Below are 18,390 nucleotides of genomic sequence, written 5' to 3' on the forward strand. Positions count from 1 at the left end.
ATTTATTTTGACAAAAGTATAAAGGCAATTTAGTGGAGGAAAGATAATTTTTTTCAACAAATAGTGTTGAAATAAATGTATATTCCTATTTTAAATTAACTTTGATTTATAGCTCAACCTTGTGCAAAATTAACTCAAAATGTATTATAGACCTAAATGTAAAACTTTAGATTATAGAACTTCTAGAGGAAAATATAGGGGAAAATATTCATGATCTAAGACCTCTCATATCTTAGAAATGATAACCAAAAGCACAATTCATTAAAAAAAAATCAATAAATTTACCTTTGTCAAAATCAAGAACTTCTGCTCTTGATAGACCATCAATATATCTGACAAAAGATTTATGTCCAGGATATATTTTAAAAATTCATAAAACTCAGTAACAAAAAGCCAAGCAATCTGATAAAAATAGGTAAAAGATTTGAACATATATTTTACCAAAGAAAATAAATGAATGGCAATAAACATATGAAGAGAGTCTTAATATGGCTTTCATTTGGATAATTGCAAATTAAAACCACAATGAGATGCTACTACACGACTTTTAAAATGTCCAAAATTTCAGAAGACTGGTCTTATCAAGGATGCAGAGCAACCAGAATTCTGATGCACTGTTGGTACAACCACTTTAGAAAATAGTTTCATGATTTCTTTAAAAGTTTGTCATATACTTGTGATCTAGGAATTTACCCAAGAGAAATGAAAATGTATGTCCATACAAAGACTTACAGACATATTTATGGCAGTCTTACTTATAACAGCCAAAAACTGAAAACAACTTAATTGACCATCGACAGACAAGTGGATAAACAAATTGTGGTATGTCCATATAATGAAATAAGAGTCAGTGCCGTGAACCATTGAAACATGCAATAGTAAGCATGAATCTCAGAATAATCAGAGTGAGTGAAAGAAGCCAGGCAAAAACATAGTGTGATACTGTATGTGCCTTAGCCCATTTGGGCTGCCATAACAAAATACCATACATGGGGTACAGTTTCTGTTATAAACAACAGAAGTTTATTTCTCACAGTTCTGGAGGCTGCAACTCTGAGATCAGGGTGCCAGCATGGCAGGGTTCTGGTGAGGACTTCATTCTGGATTGAAGGCTGCTGACTTCTCACTGTAAACTCAGAGAACAGAAGGGATGTGTTAGCTCTCAAGGGTCTCTTTAAGAAGGGCTTTAATTCCATTTGTTAGGTCTCTACCTTCATGAACTGACCACCTTCCAAAGTCTTCATCTCCTAATACCATCACCTTGGGGGTTAGGATTTCAGAAGAAGGGAGGAGGGGACAGGCACAAACATTCAGTCTATAGCATGATTCTATTTTTAAAAACTTCTAGGAGATGCAAACTAATCTATAGTGTCAGAAGCAGATCATTGATTAGCGGAGTGGGGGTGGCGATGGGAGCTAGGGCAGAATGGAGAAAGGGATGAGGAAGGGGTACAGGGAAGCTTTTGCCAGGCAGGATGGGTACGTTCCTGATTCCTGATTGCATTGGTCTTTTCATGTGGTATACCTATGTCAAAATTTGTAACAATAAACTTTTTAAGTGTGTGCAATTTATTACGTCTCTTATAACTCAGGAAAGAGGTAAAAAAACAACTGGCCCCAAAGAAACCAACATTGACCACTGGTGCGGTGCTCTATCTAGCAGATGGGCTTTGGAAGCCTACACACCCGTGTTCAAACCCAGCTCTGCACCTTAGACGCATTACTTCTTCTGTTAGTCTGTCTTTCACTGTGGAGGATGATAATGGGGAATTAACATTACATTCTGCACACAAAAATGAGGACAACATGCCTCTCCAACAGTGTGGTATGAGGATCAGAGATATATATTCATATGTACGTATATAAATATGTAATGTATTATGTATATAAGTAATACATACATTATATGTAATACATAAGTAATGTTATATACATATAAGTAATTATATGTAATATATGTTATATATATGTTACATCTCTATATAGTCTGTATATAATAGTATAATAGCAACTACTCAGTAAGTACTTCTTTTTATTATCATCAGCATGTGTTTGGAAACCAAAGAGATAATTCTTGTGAAATGCATTGTGCGCCCATGGGAGACTGGTGCAGCGTGGTAAACACAAGTGAGAGGACCACGAGACTGTGTGTCTCTTTAGGGGATGATGCCACATTCTGAAATTAAGCCTGCGGACTTCTGCTCAGAACTGAGAATACAAATGTGCCCCGAAGCCTCCACGGCAGAAACGTGACATTTCTCTCGTATCCTGGAGCCATTCCCTTTAGACCCTCTCAGATTTCAGGAACGTACATTATAAACAAGCATCTCTCTTTCTGTGCCTAATTTCAGTTGCCTGCAAATAAGGCAGCTTCTTGAGACTGGTTTAGAGAGCGCGATTCCCTGATGTGCTAATTCCGCCTTGTTCTGTAAGAAACATTCTATGAGTATGGGTTTGGGGATTTGTAGAAGCAGCATTCAGTACAGAGAGATGCCAATTAGTTTCAGCCTGACTGATAGGGACCTCATCAAGGCTGCCTGCATTTTCACATTTTAGAAATTGCCCTGCTCCAGATGGTGCCTTAACCAGGGTATTTCATTTGCAGAAATGATAGTAGGATAGGATGTCATTTGAAAATATATAACTTGGGCACACTATGATTGAATTTTGATCCTGGTACCAAATTTCTACAGAGCAGAAGGTAAACTTTATTGTTTTTATGACCTGATGGGCTGTGTGGCTTTGTAAAGCTGTCATCAAATTATTCCATAATGCCTTTAATCAGAGTGTTGTTAAGATCAATCAGCAAAATTTTGTAATGCCCTGGTCAGTTGATATTCTTGAGTTTTTTTCTGTAGATAATTGAGCCAGTGGCACATGGGAGGGCCTTCTGGGTCTACATCAACATGAGAGTGATCTGATGATCATGTCAATGACATGAAGACTTCATGCATCTGATGAGGGGATGGAAGGCCCTATGAGAGCAAGAGCTGAACTTGGCCATTTCTGATCATATCCATAGCAACAAGCTCAGGGGCTGCCTCTTCCTAGGTGCTCAATCAATACTTGTGCAGTGGCTGGCTGATCTCTGAAGAGTGCTACTCTCTCCACCATTTCAAAGCAATCTATTTCTGTGTCATCTATGTATTCATCCGTGCATCCAGTACACTCCTCTGTTGAAAACGCTTTTCACATACTCATTTAATTCTCACACCAACCTATGGAGTGTTTTCTTGTCCACATTTTACAGATGCGAGATGGAGGCACAGAGGCGAAGGGCCTGAAGCCACGCAGCTGGTGAGTGTGGAGCTTGCGTAACCTCGCTGTGTTTTCTAGGCCTCACTCATTCAGTCAGTTCTGCAAAGACCGTTCTCTAAGTCCAGTCTTTGCAGTGTGGGAAGAATTGGAATAGGATAGATTTTTCTCTTTTCCTAACCTCATGGTTTTTGTCCAAGCTGAAGACAGAAAAGGCGAGGGCCCAACTGTGTGTGTTGGCGTGTGTGTGCACGCCTCATCATGTACATACACATGCATGTATGTACATCTGCACATCTGCACATATGCTTGTGTGCGCATGTGTGGATATGTACAAGGGTGCGCATGTGTGTGCCCTGTGTGGACATAGTGGAGAGAGGGCAGCAGAGACCCAACCAGAGCAATCTCCGAATCCCAGTGAGAATTTGCAGGGACCTTGTGTGGAAACATAAGAAGAAGACATTTCTGACATTTAAAAAATTCTGTTCACGTATTTTAGGTGATGCCATTCCCCTCAAGAAGATTAAAAAATAACATAGCTGAAAATTCTATTGCAGCTGAGAAAAAGTATTTAACATTTAATAACAAATTTTGACCCTTAAGCATTAAAGTATCTGTCAGTGACTATACATACTCAAGCACTTCTGCTTTTCTGTGGCATTAACTGTGGTGATGTTTGGACTTTAAGGAAAAATAATTAGGGTAAAAGCAGAATTGGTTGCCCTCATCCACATTCTATTTTCTAAAACTTCTGTGGGTGAATTTTTCCGAACAGAGATGGTTTGGTCTTGCTGATGGCATAATTTCAATAATGAATAATTCAAAGAAGCAGGCAGTGACTGTTAGCTGAAGACAGAAAAAATATCTTTGAATTTCTATTTATTTTGTGGGGCTTTGGAAGCAGCCACCTATCTCTATATAAAGCCTCTCTCAGGGAAAAAATGGGCACCATTGTCTGGCTAATGGGAAATAATGATGTGATCAGTGAAGCCCTTTCCTTGGAAGCCTGTGATAGGGTTCAGCCATCTGAACCTCTCCCCGTACTGCTCTGGTATCTGGAATATTATCAAACCAGGGCTATCCAAACAGCAAGCTTTTACAGGGGAAATGAGCAGTCCACCTGAAGCCGTGCTCGTCTCTGGTGTGGAGAGCAGGGAGGAATATGGACTGAACACTAAGTAGACACCGTTTCATCCAGCAGACCGTGCAGCTGCAGATCCAGCTTGCTCTGGCGTCTTCCAGTTGCTCCGTGCCCAGGATGAAAATGCTGCTGCCTCTGGATTCAGAGACTGTTAGGCAGCCATGCTCGCTGGAGGAGAGCTGATGGGGATTACATGTCATCGGTCAAGAGGTTTAACAGTCTTCTCCATGAATTAGGGGACAGAAAATGACTCCTCTTTTAGTCCCCCACCCCCCAGTTGGTGTAATATCCTCTTTGAATAGTTTCCTCGCTTTTTTGTATATGTACAGGTGCATGAGCAGATATGCCTATAATACACTCCAGGGAATCCCACGGGGGAATGTCTGTCTGTCCAGGTGCCCTCTGCTTTCTCCTTTGCCTGCAGGTCCCTGATGTCTTGGAAGGGGCTTCTGAGCTCTGCCTGGGTAGTAGTGGGGATGCTCCAGCTGGAACCCAACCTCCCCAGGCTCCTAGGGCTGGAGTTGGCAGGACGATTCACCCCCAAGCACCCCTTTGGCCCCATCCTTCTTTCTGACAAACTGGCATGTTTTGATATCCTTGATGTTTTCCAGTTCTCAGCAACCACAGGACTTGAGGTGCCATGCTGTGGCCAGCTGAATCTCTCATTCTTCCCAGGACCTACCCCACGTCCTCTTTCATCCACCAGCCCAGTCTAGCAAGCCGGTTTCCTCATTGACTTCATTTTCTGTCCATGCTCAGCTCCTGCTTCTCCATTTACTTAAATTCCATATGTTCTACCTAAACTGTTGATGATTTTTGTTTTCTTCTTTATGTTGGGAGTAATGTCCAAGTTTTTTCCAATAGCATTTTAATAATTAGAACCTCCTCCATCAAATTCCCCAAATAATAACCAAGTGTATCCTACCTGTCTTCTGTGATTTAATTCAACTTTCCTTTCCAGTATGCACCATGCCCTTTCTTGGTGCCCCACTGGATCAAGTTTGCTACCTCTACTGTAGCCTCCCTTCCTCCCTCCCTTCCACCTTCCTTCCCTTCATCTGCTGCAATTATTTACTTATTGGGTGCTGGCTATGAGCTAGGCCCTGTGCCCTCATACCGCATGGCATATACTGTTTACATCTCTCTCTCCCTTTATAGGCCATGAATTCCATGTGATGTATGTATTTTTGTAGATTGTGATGGCTAATTTTATGTGTCAACCTGGTTAAGGATGTCCAGATACTAGTAAACCATTATTTCTAGATGCATCTTTGAGGGTGTCTCTGGAAGAAATTAGCATTTGAATCAGCAAACTAAGGAGATCTGCTCTCACCAACATGGGTAGGTGTCATCCAAACCACTGGCAGCCCAGAGAAAACAAAAAGGCAGAGGAAGGGCGAGTTCTGTCTCTTCTTGAGTGGAGACACCTTCTTCTACTGCCCTTGGACACAGGTGCTCCTGGTTCTCAGCCACTGGACATTGCACCAATTCTGCCTCTCTTCTGCCACTGCCTGGTTCTCAGGCCTTTGTCCTCAGAGTGGCAGTTACACCATCAGCTCTGCTTCGTGCTCTGGCTGAATTGCACCACCAGCTTTCCAAGCTTTCCTGGTTCTCCAGATTGCAGCTAGCAGTTTGTGGGACTTCTCAGCCATTCCCATCATAAATCTCCTCTTATATATCCACGTATATGCTGTTGGTTCTGTTTACTTAAAGAACTCTAATACACAGACTAAATGTAAACGTTATGTTGACACCTGGATACCAAGGCAGGAGAAAACATTTTCTAGGAAGAAGAAAATATTTGTAGCTGCTCCTGGACATGGCATAGGGATTTGCTCTATGAGAACATGACTATATAATCTTGTATTTGGTATAAAGTCTTGGGCTTGAGATATTCATATGAATTTCATTTTCTCTGCCTAGATGTTTTCACATCACTTTTTGAAGTCAGAATGGCCAGAATGACCATTGAGCCGTTGGTCAAAAGGACAGTTGATGAGAACACGGTGTGGCTCTGGTGAAAGTCAAGCTTATAAGTCCAGTCCAGTCAGGGATGTTGCCTAGTCCTGGTTGTAGCTCTGGTTTTCCCATAGGAACCCTCATGACCAGATTGGACCCTACGGACATAGGAAAGCTGAGACCTGTCATTAAAACCCAACCTAGGCAGACTGGCCAAGATTGTAGGGCCTCGTCTTGACTGGTGTTGCTGTGGCTGTGAGCTGTCCTGCACCCTCCCCAGAACTGCTGATTTGGTTTTTGAGCTCTGTGGCCTCACATCAGCCAGGATACTGCTTGTCTTCTGTTATGTTCCCCTTGTTCCCTCCTACTTCCTCTCCTTCAAATACTCACTGCGAAGCTGCTCGGGCTGTTTGAGAGGCAGTAAGCAGCCCAGTATTGATCGACTCACCTATTCACCACATGGGCGTTAAAGCCTTGTCATGGTCAGATGCTGGGGTCCTGCCCCAGGGGGCTGGGTACATTAACAGCAGTGGATCTGGTGGCGACTGACTGAAGAAATATAAAGTGAGAAAAGATGAGAAAGAAAGAGACAAGACAGAATAGAATTTTCAAAGGTGGGAACACAGGGGACCACCACCCGTTTGTGGGATTTTGACAGTAGCCCTGAATATCAGTTCCACTCAGCTTTCATTGAAGGCTATTTGCTCATTAGCCCAGAGGGTAAGCTGAAGAAGGGAACAAAGATGTCAGCAGTTTCTCTGAGTGAACATATCAGCTCCTATTGTTTCCATAATCATTAACCTTTAGAGTCTGAGTAGTCTTGAGAGATCTGGAACCTGAGCCTTGCATGGGGGCAGCCTCCTGTCTGTGGTCACACACACAGATTCTTAGAGGGGTGTTAATCCCACTAGTTCATTGTGGAGTAAAATGCCACTGGTATCAGTCTTCTCTGAAGAATTGGTGGGAGAGAGGATAAGGGATATAAGCTCTCCTACCCATATTTCAGGGCTTGAGCTGAATACAGATAAAGCCCCAGCCAAATACACATCTCCACAATGGGTATTTACTTTGACTGTTTACTGGGCAGGAAATGGCCTAGTTATTGTATCTTGCCAGGTCTTGCCACAGAATCTTCTATGGCCATTATTTTCTTCAGAGTGTTCACAGACCCAGCAGGAATGTTTATAAGCTAAATCCCTCTACAGGCCAGGCTTCTAGGAAAAGCAGGAAACTTGGTCAGATAAGAAATTTAGCAGCAGCTGGTTTAAACTTAACTAGCTGACTTCCCTTTCTTCTGACTCACTCAGATTACTCTTTAATTTTTCCTTTTTCTGGGAGCGTTTTCCTTGCCAAGAAGGGGATCTCTGGTCCCCATTCTGCCTGCAGTCATACACTGAGAGTGGCTTCCCCAGAGGATGGCAGATGAGAGGGGAGGGCAATCAGGAAAGTGAAGAGGTCCAGTGTGGCTAAGCAGTGAGAAGGAAGGGGCAGCAGAGGGAAATGACGAAAGGGGTGCGGGCAGCAGCTGGACCACAGAGGGTCTCAGGAGCCATTTTGGACTTTAGCTTAAGAGCAGGGGAAACCATTCTAGCATTTGAGCCAAGTAGCGACACAGTCAGATTTGCATTCTAGAAGCTTGCTCTGCCTAGGTTGTAGAGTATGGATTAGGAGGGCCAAGAATAGAGGCAGCAAGACCATTGAGGTGGCAGGTGCAGCGAGCAGCTGAGCCCACAAGATGGGGATGGAAAGAAACCCAGAAATGAAAGATGTGAAAAATATTTCAGAGAGGAGCCCACCTCTCTTGGGGACTGATCATCTGTGGGGTCCACAGGAGTGGGGAAAGGTCTCTGCCTTCCAGGAGCTCATTATCTAATGGTCTAAGTGATTCTCTGTCTCTGGGGTGGACCAAGAAGTAGATGTCAGGACGCCAATGTGAATCTCTAGGGGAGGGGTATGTGGTTAAATACACATCTTAAAAATATCCATTTTTAAACACAATCTGTAGAAAGCAAAGTTCTACAAAGTCTTGGTTGGTGAGATCCATGGAAAATTTTACAGGCGTGATGGTTTATGTGTCAAAATCTTGGCATGGAAGGGAAGCATAACATGGAAACAGATTGTAAAACAGGATCCTTGTGCACATGAGAAAAGGGGAAAATGCTATTTTGAAAACTTCAACCCTATTTTATGATGACAACAAAGCAATCTTTGGGGGAGATGCCCCCTTTGCCTTGGGGAACCCTTTGGTGAGCCCTTCAATCATGCAGATGGAAGTCAAGGACACACCCCATGCTACTGGAGGTACTTTTCTTACCTCTTGAACTTGGGATCCTTGAATCTTTAAAGGAAATATGCACATTTCCTTTCACATTCCTTGTGTTGCCAGAGATGCAGGCTTGAATTGTTTTTAGTTTAGGTGGGAATTTGTGTTCGATGCACCTTGCTGTGCAAAAGATAAAACTACAGTGAGTCTTGAATGGGCAAACAGGGCTTCCTGCACAAGGACTTCCATGGTAAGTGCAGTGACTCTGCAGAGATCTTATCTTATGTACAGATTTGGCTTCTGGGAGTAAGGACATGATTGTGGAGGTTTCATACAAGGCTGTGGGTAAACCTGGCAGCTGCTTTAGGATTTAGGGAAAGGGGGCCATGAGGAAGCCCTGTGAAAATACTTAGGCTACAGGGCTCTAATACCTGATTTTTCCCCTCTTGCTTTAATTCTATAATGTACCCCTGAAACCTGGTAACAGATCTGCATGTAGGACAGTTTTTATGATTGGGAGCTAGGTGGATTGTTAGAGAGCCATAGTAAGGTAGCAAAGCAGGTGAGAGACAGCTGGGTATGACAGGCGAGAAGCCGGGGGCAGTAGTCCAAGGTGAATCTACGGGACAGGGTGTGTTTTCCTGAGTATTTCTTGGAAACACTTGTTGCAGCTTTGTGGGAGGGTGCTCAGTGTGGTGTTACTCGGTTGTTAAAGAAAACTGAATGGTGAAGGGATGGAGAGAGACTTGTTAAAGTCTATAAAACTGTAGCTAGATGGGAGGGATATATTCTAGTGTTCTATACCACTATAGGATGCCTACGCTTACTGTATAACCAAAAGTTTCATATAGCTAGGACAGTGGTTCTCAACCTTCCTAATGCCACGGCCCTTTAATATAGTTCACGAGCAAGTGCTAAATGTTTGAGATGACAGATAAGCTAATCACACTAATCAGATCACTATGCACTCTACGTATCAAACCACCACTATGTACCCCATAAATACGAGGGTGCCAAAAATGTATACACATTTTAAGAAAGGAGAAAACCGTATTAAAATTATAATACTCAGTATATACTGATAAAAAAAATGAACACAAGTCAAATTTGACTTCTGCAATTACAAGAAGTGCTCAGAGTGGTTACCATTGGCATCCAGACACTTCTGACTACGGTGAATTCCTGCTTGAACACCATTGACCAGTGTGCCCACCTGTATTGCTGTGCACACTGTTTCAATATCTTCCCGGAGTACCTACACTGGTGTAGCCGGTGTTTCATGGTACACCAGGTAGGTAGGTCCCCTGGGGGTAGGATTCAAGGGATGTTAAGTCAGGAGAACGTGGAGGAAGCTCAACCACACCTCTTCGTCCTAGCCATCATTCTGGCACATTCTCATGGTGATCCGTTTTCCCATCTTGGTGGAAGTGCAGTGGGGCACCATTTTCGTGGAAGTAAAATTGATCATTTTGAAAAAGTATACACATTGCAAGTAAAATGGATATGGGTAACATGTCTAGGTACACTTGACCAATAATGGTACCTTCAAAAAAGAGTGGTCCAGTCAGTCCCCTTAATGACAGTCCACAACAGACACTCAGGCCTGGTACATTGACGTCTTTTTCCACATGACCACGTGCAATTGTTAGGCATGTTGATGGTTCTGTTGCATGTTTATGCCTCCATTGTTGTTGTACTTCCACAACCTCCTGAATTTCAAACACTACTTCAAAATGGTCCTGTCCCCCTCTAACAGCACTGCCGTTTTCTTTGACTGTCCTACCTGTCACCTGCTGACGTCAGCATTCCTTTGATTCATGCCGTCTTTTGAGTGAATGTCATACTACACATTGCTACTGTGATTAAAATGTAAAGAGACTTGTTAAAGTCTATAAGTAATATAGACTTCTAAAAGTAATATATAGACATCTCTTGAAATGTGTATACATTTTTTCACACCCCCAGTATCTATAATTATTATATGTCACTTAAAACAATTTAAAGATGTGATGAAAAGAAAGAACCTAATCTCCAAAGAGCTGTAAAACTTAGGCTTCAGATGCTGTCACAGGACTCCCAGGTGCCAGAAGGAAGGAGCATTGTGCCGTACTAATCTCCTCAGGCTGCCATAGAAAATGCTACAGGCCGGGGTGGCGCCTGTGGCTCAAAAGAGTAGGGCGCTGGCCCCATATACCGGAGGTGGCAGGTTCAAACCCAGCCCCGGCCAAAAACTGCAAAAAAAAAAAAAAAAAAAAAAAAGAGAGAGAAAGAGAAAAAAAAGAAAGGAAATGCTACAGGCTGGGTGGCTTAACCAGAACTTAATTCTCTCACAGTTCTGAAGGCTGGAAGTCCAAGCTCAAGTGCCAGCCTGGCTGGGTTCTGCTGTGGGCTCTCTTCCTGGCCTGTAGGCCACTGCCTTCCCACAGTGTCCTCATGTGGTCATTCCTCAGTGCCCACACAGCAGGGCAGGGAGTAAGCTCTCTGGTGTCTCTACCTAAGAGGTCACTAAACCCATCACAAGGGCTCACTCTCATGAATTCACCTGAGCCCACCAGGGCTCCCTCTCCAAATGCCATCATCACATCAGGGGTTAGGGTTTCCACATGTGATTTGGGGGCCACATGTTTAGCCTCTGTCACTGCCCGAAGGAGATGTTGCAGAATGAGTGACAGCTCAGCTCCCAGAATCATTTGTGAGTTTCCAGCTGGGCCTGGCTGTCTCATACAAGCATGTGAACTGTCAGGATTGACCTGGTGAATCTCAGTGAGCCTTTGAAGACCTGCAGGCCAGAAGGCAGTCTGGCCCAGAAGCGCTCCAAGTGATAAAACATGAAGAACTTACATGCGGGGCACTGTGTGCATTAAGTCTTCATGACTATCCTGTGAACAGGATGCTGGCAAATGGGGGCTCAGGGAGAAGCTACAGGCTGCCTGGCTAGCAAGCAGAGGCTGTCTCACACCGAGGATGAGGTCAATTTGAAGTTAGGTGAAATGCTCAGTATCTGGAAAAGTGAACCAAGACCAGGACAGCCAAGGCCTCAACCTAGGGACAGTTCTTCTGAAGACTGAACTCTGGCCACAGGCCTTCTGCTGGGACCCACACCATGCCTACCTCCTGTCCCCACTGCTGACCAGCTGCCCTGGTGTCTGCCCAGGCCAGTGATTCTCAACCCGTGTGCCACTCCACACTGGTCTGCCCTGAGAAGATCTTAGGTGTGCTGCCAAAAATTTTAAAGATCATTAATTAAATTATTTTTGAAAGAAGTTCAAAGTACAATAAGTATATATATTTTTCAATTCTTTTTTTTTTTTGGTCAACATAATTTAAGTGTGCCACAGAAGTTTAACTAAAGATTCAGGTGTGCCATGAGATAAAAAAAGTTGAAAAACACGGGCCCAGGCTAACCCCTGGTAAAGGTGTTTAAGTGGGTGGGCTCAGCACATGGGGAAGGTGTCCTCCAGGAGGCCTTTTCTGAAGCCCCATTCAACTCATCTAGGTGGTTCTGTCTCCCAGACCCCAGAATGCTAGGAGCTCTGTGCCTTGCATAGCATAGAGAATGATCCACAAAGTGCCTTCTGCTCCTGCACAGATAGCAAACAAATCACAGACCTTAATTAAGGATGTTATAAATGGGGCCCCTTTGGCGCCTCTGTGAAAAAGGCCTGGTGACCCATCACGTGATCCAGGGACTGATCTGCACCCAGAATGCTTACTGCAAAGTTAGCAGACCTAGTTAACAGAGATTTCCAAAAAAATATAGATGACCACAGTCCCACAGGTGGAAATAGAAGGGGGTGTATAATTTAACGAATGGTGAAAGTTAGCGAGATGCTTTGCAGAATGTACAAAAAGGTGAGGTTCCCGGCCACAGGACCACAAGTCTCACTATAGCTGAGATTGTTGAGTATTGAAGTTCAAACTCACTGCAACCTGCAATCATTATCAGGAATAGATTTTAGGAAGGCTAAAGACAGCTGTTTGCTTTGAGGAAGTATTTAAGGGAGATTAAGAACGCTGGTTTGAAAAGAAAGGGCCAATGTTAACTTAGAGTAAGAAGGAAATGTATGCATGTTTTGAAGGCCTCAGAGACAGGAGCTCCATTAAATGTCAAATTAAAAGACAAGTCATCAATGGCGACGAATGTCTGCTTCTGTTAAAATGCAACCGAAGCCTGCCATGGGCTTGGTGAGACGTGGATCATTTTTGTTTTACTGATCAAATTACCTTGGTCATATATTCTCTGGGGGCAAAAGCCTCCATACTTGGAAAAATTCTTTTTTTTAGTTTTATTTATTTATTTTTGCAGTTTTTGGCCAGGGCTGGGTTTGAACCCACCACCTCGGCATATGGGGCTGGTGCCCTACTCCTTAAACATTTAGAACTCTCTAGCCTGAGGTTAAGACTTTAAGACGCAGGAACCACCAGTGTTGAACACGCGCACACCCCCCTGAGCCATTGTGCTTATCCTCTGAATTACAAAGCTCCTCTCCCATCCCCTCCTCACTTCCACACCATCTCCCTTCCAGAAGCTTTGAAAAATTAACTTGCTTTTAAACGTGCACCATCTGATGGATGTGACACATGTCTGAATTATATTGTCCAGCCTCCAAATCCGTTAGTTATGCTTACTGTGACCTGCTTAGATCTGGGTTTCCATCTTGAAAGGTGTGTTTTTCCATCAGATTCATATTTAAAAGCTCAGGCTGGATCAATCCCTTATGATTTCACTCTTGCTGTCCCCACCTCTTTCTCTTGTTTCCCTCTTTTCAGATATTGCCATTTGAGGGCTGAGCTGGTGGCTTTGGGAAGTTGCTCGTGGCCTCAGGACTCACGAGTCCAGCCTTATCTCCTCGGGGCCCCTTGGCCCACTCTCTGAAGGCAAGTTAACAGCTAAGAGCGTCCTGCCAGCCAGCCGTGGACCTGCGACCCAGTGTAGGTCTCCCTGACAAACGTGAGTTTGGCCACACAGAGGACCTGGGTTTCCTAAATCTAAGCAGCTTGTTGCGCATGGCAGCTCCAGGGAGACTCAGAACTGGGGAAAATGAAATAGTAAGGCAGGTCCCTGTTTGGTCTCCACACCCAGGGCTGACGTGGCCTGGCCACTGTGTGGACCTGAGGAGAGGAGAGAGACCTCTCACTCCCAGCAATTGCATTGGCCTTGCCCTGAGGGGCAAACGCTTCACCTAAGCCGGCCCCTCTCCGCTGCAGTGACAGCATGAAGTGGGATGGAGAAGTCTTTTTTTTTTTTATTGTTGGGGATTCATTGAGAGTACAATAAGCCAGGTTACACTGATTGCAATTGTTAGGTAAAGTCCCTCTTGCAATCATGTCTTGCCCCCATAAAGTGTGACACACACCAAGATGGAGAAGTCTTAAGTTTCTTCCACTAGAGGCCGCCAAAAGTCATCCGCAGATGTTGTTTGTATCTTTTAGTACAACATCCACCCTGTTTTGAGAATCTCCATGTCTTCTACCACGCAGGAGGGTCCCCCCTCCCCATCTGAACGCTGTGTATTTCAGATACTGTTATGACATATAATTATCCATTGAAGTCAAGATATTTTTAACAAAATGAGAAGTCTGTAAAATATTAAGTGCTAGGTTCTATTTTCCCTTTATGTTTATTAAAAACAATTTCACTAGCCTCATCATTTTGGGGCATTATCTGAAATTGGTTTGTCAAGACTGTGTTAAATAGTCAACAGCACTTGTCTTCCTTTTCTAAAAGCTTCACGTTTGTTTTATATAATCAATAATAAAGGTGATGACCTTATTTCTTTGAGTTTCCACCAGTTAAATGTCTGTGAGATTTCGTTCAGGAGTGACTGGTGAGAAATGAGACGTCTTTTTTTCTCCTCGCTTCTGCCCATTTTCCCAGCCAGCTAGGCAGAGGCTGTGTGCGTCCCCCTGAGACACCAGCCAGACTGGTCTCCATGGCCAGACACTATGCCCACCCAGGGCATCCCTGCTGACCAGACAGCTGTCCTTTTGCTGATATAACAAATGGCCACAGAGTGGCTACCAACAACACACATTTGGCATCTCACAGCTCTGTAGGTTGGAAGTCCCACACGGACAGCGCAGGCAGGGCTAAGGTCCTTGCTGGCAGGGCTGGCTCCTCCTGGAGGCTCTGGGGGAGATCCTCTTCTTTGCCTTTTCTAGGTTCTAGAAAGCCGGCCAGGCCCAGTGCTGCTCACTTTGCTTCTCTTTGGCTCGCTTCTGCCTCTTCTTTCACTTTAAGGACTCAGGCCATCAGGTTGCGTCCACCTGGAGAATTCAGGCTCTTCTGTCCATCTCGAGGTCGGCTGATCAGCACTGAGAGACCTTAACTGCACCTGAGACCTTAATGCCCTTCTGCCACGTAAAACAACAAACCTGCAGGTCTGGATATTAGCATGCAGATGTGTTTAGGGGGCACTATCTGCCTCCCCTAGTAACCCAGGCCCACCTTTCATCTTTGTGCACTTCGGTCTAACTGAGCCAGGCTCCCAGCCTCTCTCTCCCGGAGGCAGAGTGTGAGCAGCTGAAGGCGAAGGAAGCACAGCTTGAGGTCAGAGAAGGGAGATGAGACCTCAGAAAAACTGGGAACGGGAGTCCTGGGCCTGTATGGGAAAGGTATGGGCCTCTCTCTCTCCTTGGGGAAGGATGGCAGTGTGGAGAGCAGATTTGGGCCGGTGCAAACCTCCTGGGTGATCTGCAAAGCCGACAGCACACTGCCGAGTGCTGAGGAGTCAGCTGTGCCGCCCCCAGCTGTTTGCACAGACTTCTCTGTTGTTGATGCAGCTCGTGAAAAGGCACAGGGAACATCCAGGGTGGGAAGTACAGGCTGACAACAGCTCAACCCAGGAGGAAAACTGACTTAACTCTGTGTGACTAGGGCTTGGGTGTTTCCTTTTCCCACATACAGGAAAATCCATTCTTGGCAGAAATTGATGTTTGATTTTTCCTTCCAGACTCCTACATTCCTGAAGGGGACAAATTCCTTTGACGAATACAGAACTTTTCTGGAATCCTGCTGACCTGCAACCTGATTTTTTTCCTACACGTTGATGTGACTGCCCACAGCATGGATGGCTCCAGCTTGCTTACAGTGGGGTTAAGCAATTGATTTCTATTAAATCTTCCTTTTAGAAGTCAGCAGACTGCATCCATTTCAGGCCCCCCTTTCTTAGAACATTAATCAACTTGTTAAGTAATTTCTTCTAAGTCCAGGGCCCCAGTTAGCTTCTCTTGGGAGACTCAGAGGACTAATTGAGACATAGTGTTTGTCTCCAAAAACCTTGAGTCATTGATTTTTGAATCCTCACATCCAAATTTCAGGGAAATTATTCAATAAAACTTTAGGTCATTTCTAGTTTTTCATGGTGTACCAAATAGTTCAAATGTTGGCTTACCGTGAGTGGGCTAAGTGCTTGGGACAAGAATTTCTTTGTTGGAAGGGGTCCTGGCTCTTTTTGTCTTGAAGTTGCTGGAATTCTCTCTCTGATGGTTTGAGTGGTCTTCAAACTTTAACATGCATAAGAGCCACCTGGAGAGCTTGTTAAAACTGTCCTGGGTCCCCTGATTCTGATTCAGTGGTGGGGATGGAGAATTTGCATTTCTAACAAGGTCCCAGGCACTGCTCCCATTGCTGGTCCAGGAAGCACATGTCAGGTGATGCTGCTCTGGGCAGAACATTTTAGGTACAGTGGCAATCTGAGAGGTGATACAAACAGAAAATCGTAATTATGAGTTTTGGGGGTGTTGTTAAACTTTTCAGTTGTGTGTGCTGCAACTCAACACTCTTCCTTAGACAAGAAGAGTCTGAAGGAGGAAACAAAACCTGAAATTCCCAAAGATGACTTGATGGATAGAATGGGAAGGTGCTTATGGAAAATTTGTAAATGATTTGGGATGTGATTAGAAATGAATATAGAGGCTTGGCACCTGTAGCTCAAGCGGCTAAGGCACCAGCCAAATACACCAGAGCTGGAGGGTTCGAATCCAGCCCAGGCCTGCTAAACAACAATGACAACTACCACCAAAAAATAGCTGGGCGTTGTGGCGGGCGCCTGTGGTCCCTGCTACTTGGGAGGAGGCAAGAGAATCGCATAAGCCCAGGAGTTGGAGGTTGCTGTGAGCTGTGACGTCACAGCTCTCTACCCAAGGCAACAGCTTAAGGCTCTGTCTCAAAAAAAAAAAAAAAAAAGAACATGGAAAACAGCAGAGAAAAGAAGGCAGAGAATCATGCGGAAGACTATATCAACTTGATAAAATGCCACAAAAAAATTGGCCCGCGCTATGAATTGTGAATTTGAAGCCATTTTTAGTTTTCTTTCCCTATATTCTTTAATGGTTGTAGGCTGTTATCTTTAAGGCTAATTCAATATTTTTCAAAGGCATTTCTCTAAGGCTTTATATGTAACTACCCAGAGAGCTGGGCCAGGAAGCAGAGCCACGCTGGATTCTTTAGTCCCAGTAATGACTTCCTCAATTCCCTGCCGGTTCACTTCGAAGTTTCTTCTTCTTTCTAGTTCTTATTTTTTAGAACAGCTGTGCTATGCCTGGAGCCAGAAGCTTCTTCTGGGCCCACATAATCAGTGTCTGTGATATCATTCCTATTAGAATGTTAAATGCTCACTGACTCCTTTCTTCTCAACTCTTGAAGGGTAAATTATGACTGGCCACGTGTTCAGGGGCCTAGAGTCTTTCTGACTCCTGGCAGGATGACAGAGAGGCCGTTAGCCTTGCCTGATTCATTTCTGGGCTCAGCAAGGCCCCGGGTGCCTCACTCAGAATTGCTAATTCCAATCACGCTGCCCAGCGGCCTCAGGCTTGTTTATTAAAGGAAGCCAGAGCATTTTCAATGCCAGTGGCTTTAGCGCCTCTTAGGACAGAGGGAAGTAGACTCCGGCACTCTCATGCCTGCCTTTATTTCCTGAAGGTTTTATTCATTTCCCCTCTTTTCTCACTTCCCCCTCCTTCTGTACTTGGAGGTTCCTTTCAAAGTGTGCTTTCTCTGAGACGTCTGCAATCCACCCACGCATGATTAAACACACTGTCACCAGGTCACCCTGAAGTTTTCACGTGTACCTCTAGCATGTGGTCATGGAGGCCTCACTGTTTTGTGCTGTTTGCATTTCTGTACCTCCAGCTTCTGGTGCCGTGCCTGACACGTGGTGTTTATTCAGTGTTGCTGAGTGGACCTCTTTTTCCACATTCAACTTGTGTGACCTAGACCTCAGCATGCCCTTTGATCTGACCAAGGCCCATGTATTCATGGCACAAATGCCCAAGTTTAAACTTTTCATCCAGGTATATTGGCATCGATAGGCAAAGCCCACATCACTTACAAAGGATCAGGGTAAACAGAGGGACAGAGAGGCCTCGAGTTAGACCTGGATTTAAATCCTGACTCTTTCCTTTGGCATGTGACCTTGGACAAGTGCGTTCCTATCTGAGGCTATTTCCTTTTCTGTGGAATGAGACAGAAATAGCATCCATCCTGAGCTTGATATGAGGACTAGAGGAAGCGACCAGGATTTCATGGTCTTAAGAGTGGAGCCCATGCCAAGAAGCTCCACAAGAAATTGAAAAATTGGTAATCTTGTACTTTCATACATAATGCTGTCTTGGAACATGGGTCAGATGTTAGAAAGAGAGGGGCCATCTGGTCCCTTTAAGGACACCAGCTAAATGGTCCCCACAAGCAGAGCAAGCTCCTCTCTCCTCACCAGTAGGTGCTGGACACACACGTGTTCTGAGGTTTCCAATGGAGTACTGGGCTAAGGGG

Source organism: Nycticebus coucang, chromosome 3, assembly GCF_027406575.1.
Source record: "Nycticebus coucang isolate mNycCou1 chromosome 3, mNycCou1.pri, whole genome shotgun sequence".
NCBI lineage: Eukaryota > Metazoa > Chordata > Mammalia > Primates > Lorisidae > Nycticebus > Nycticebus coucang.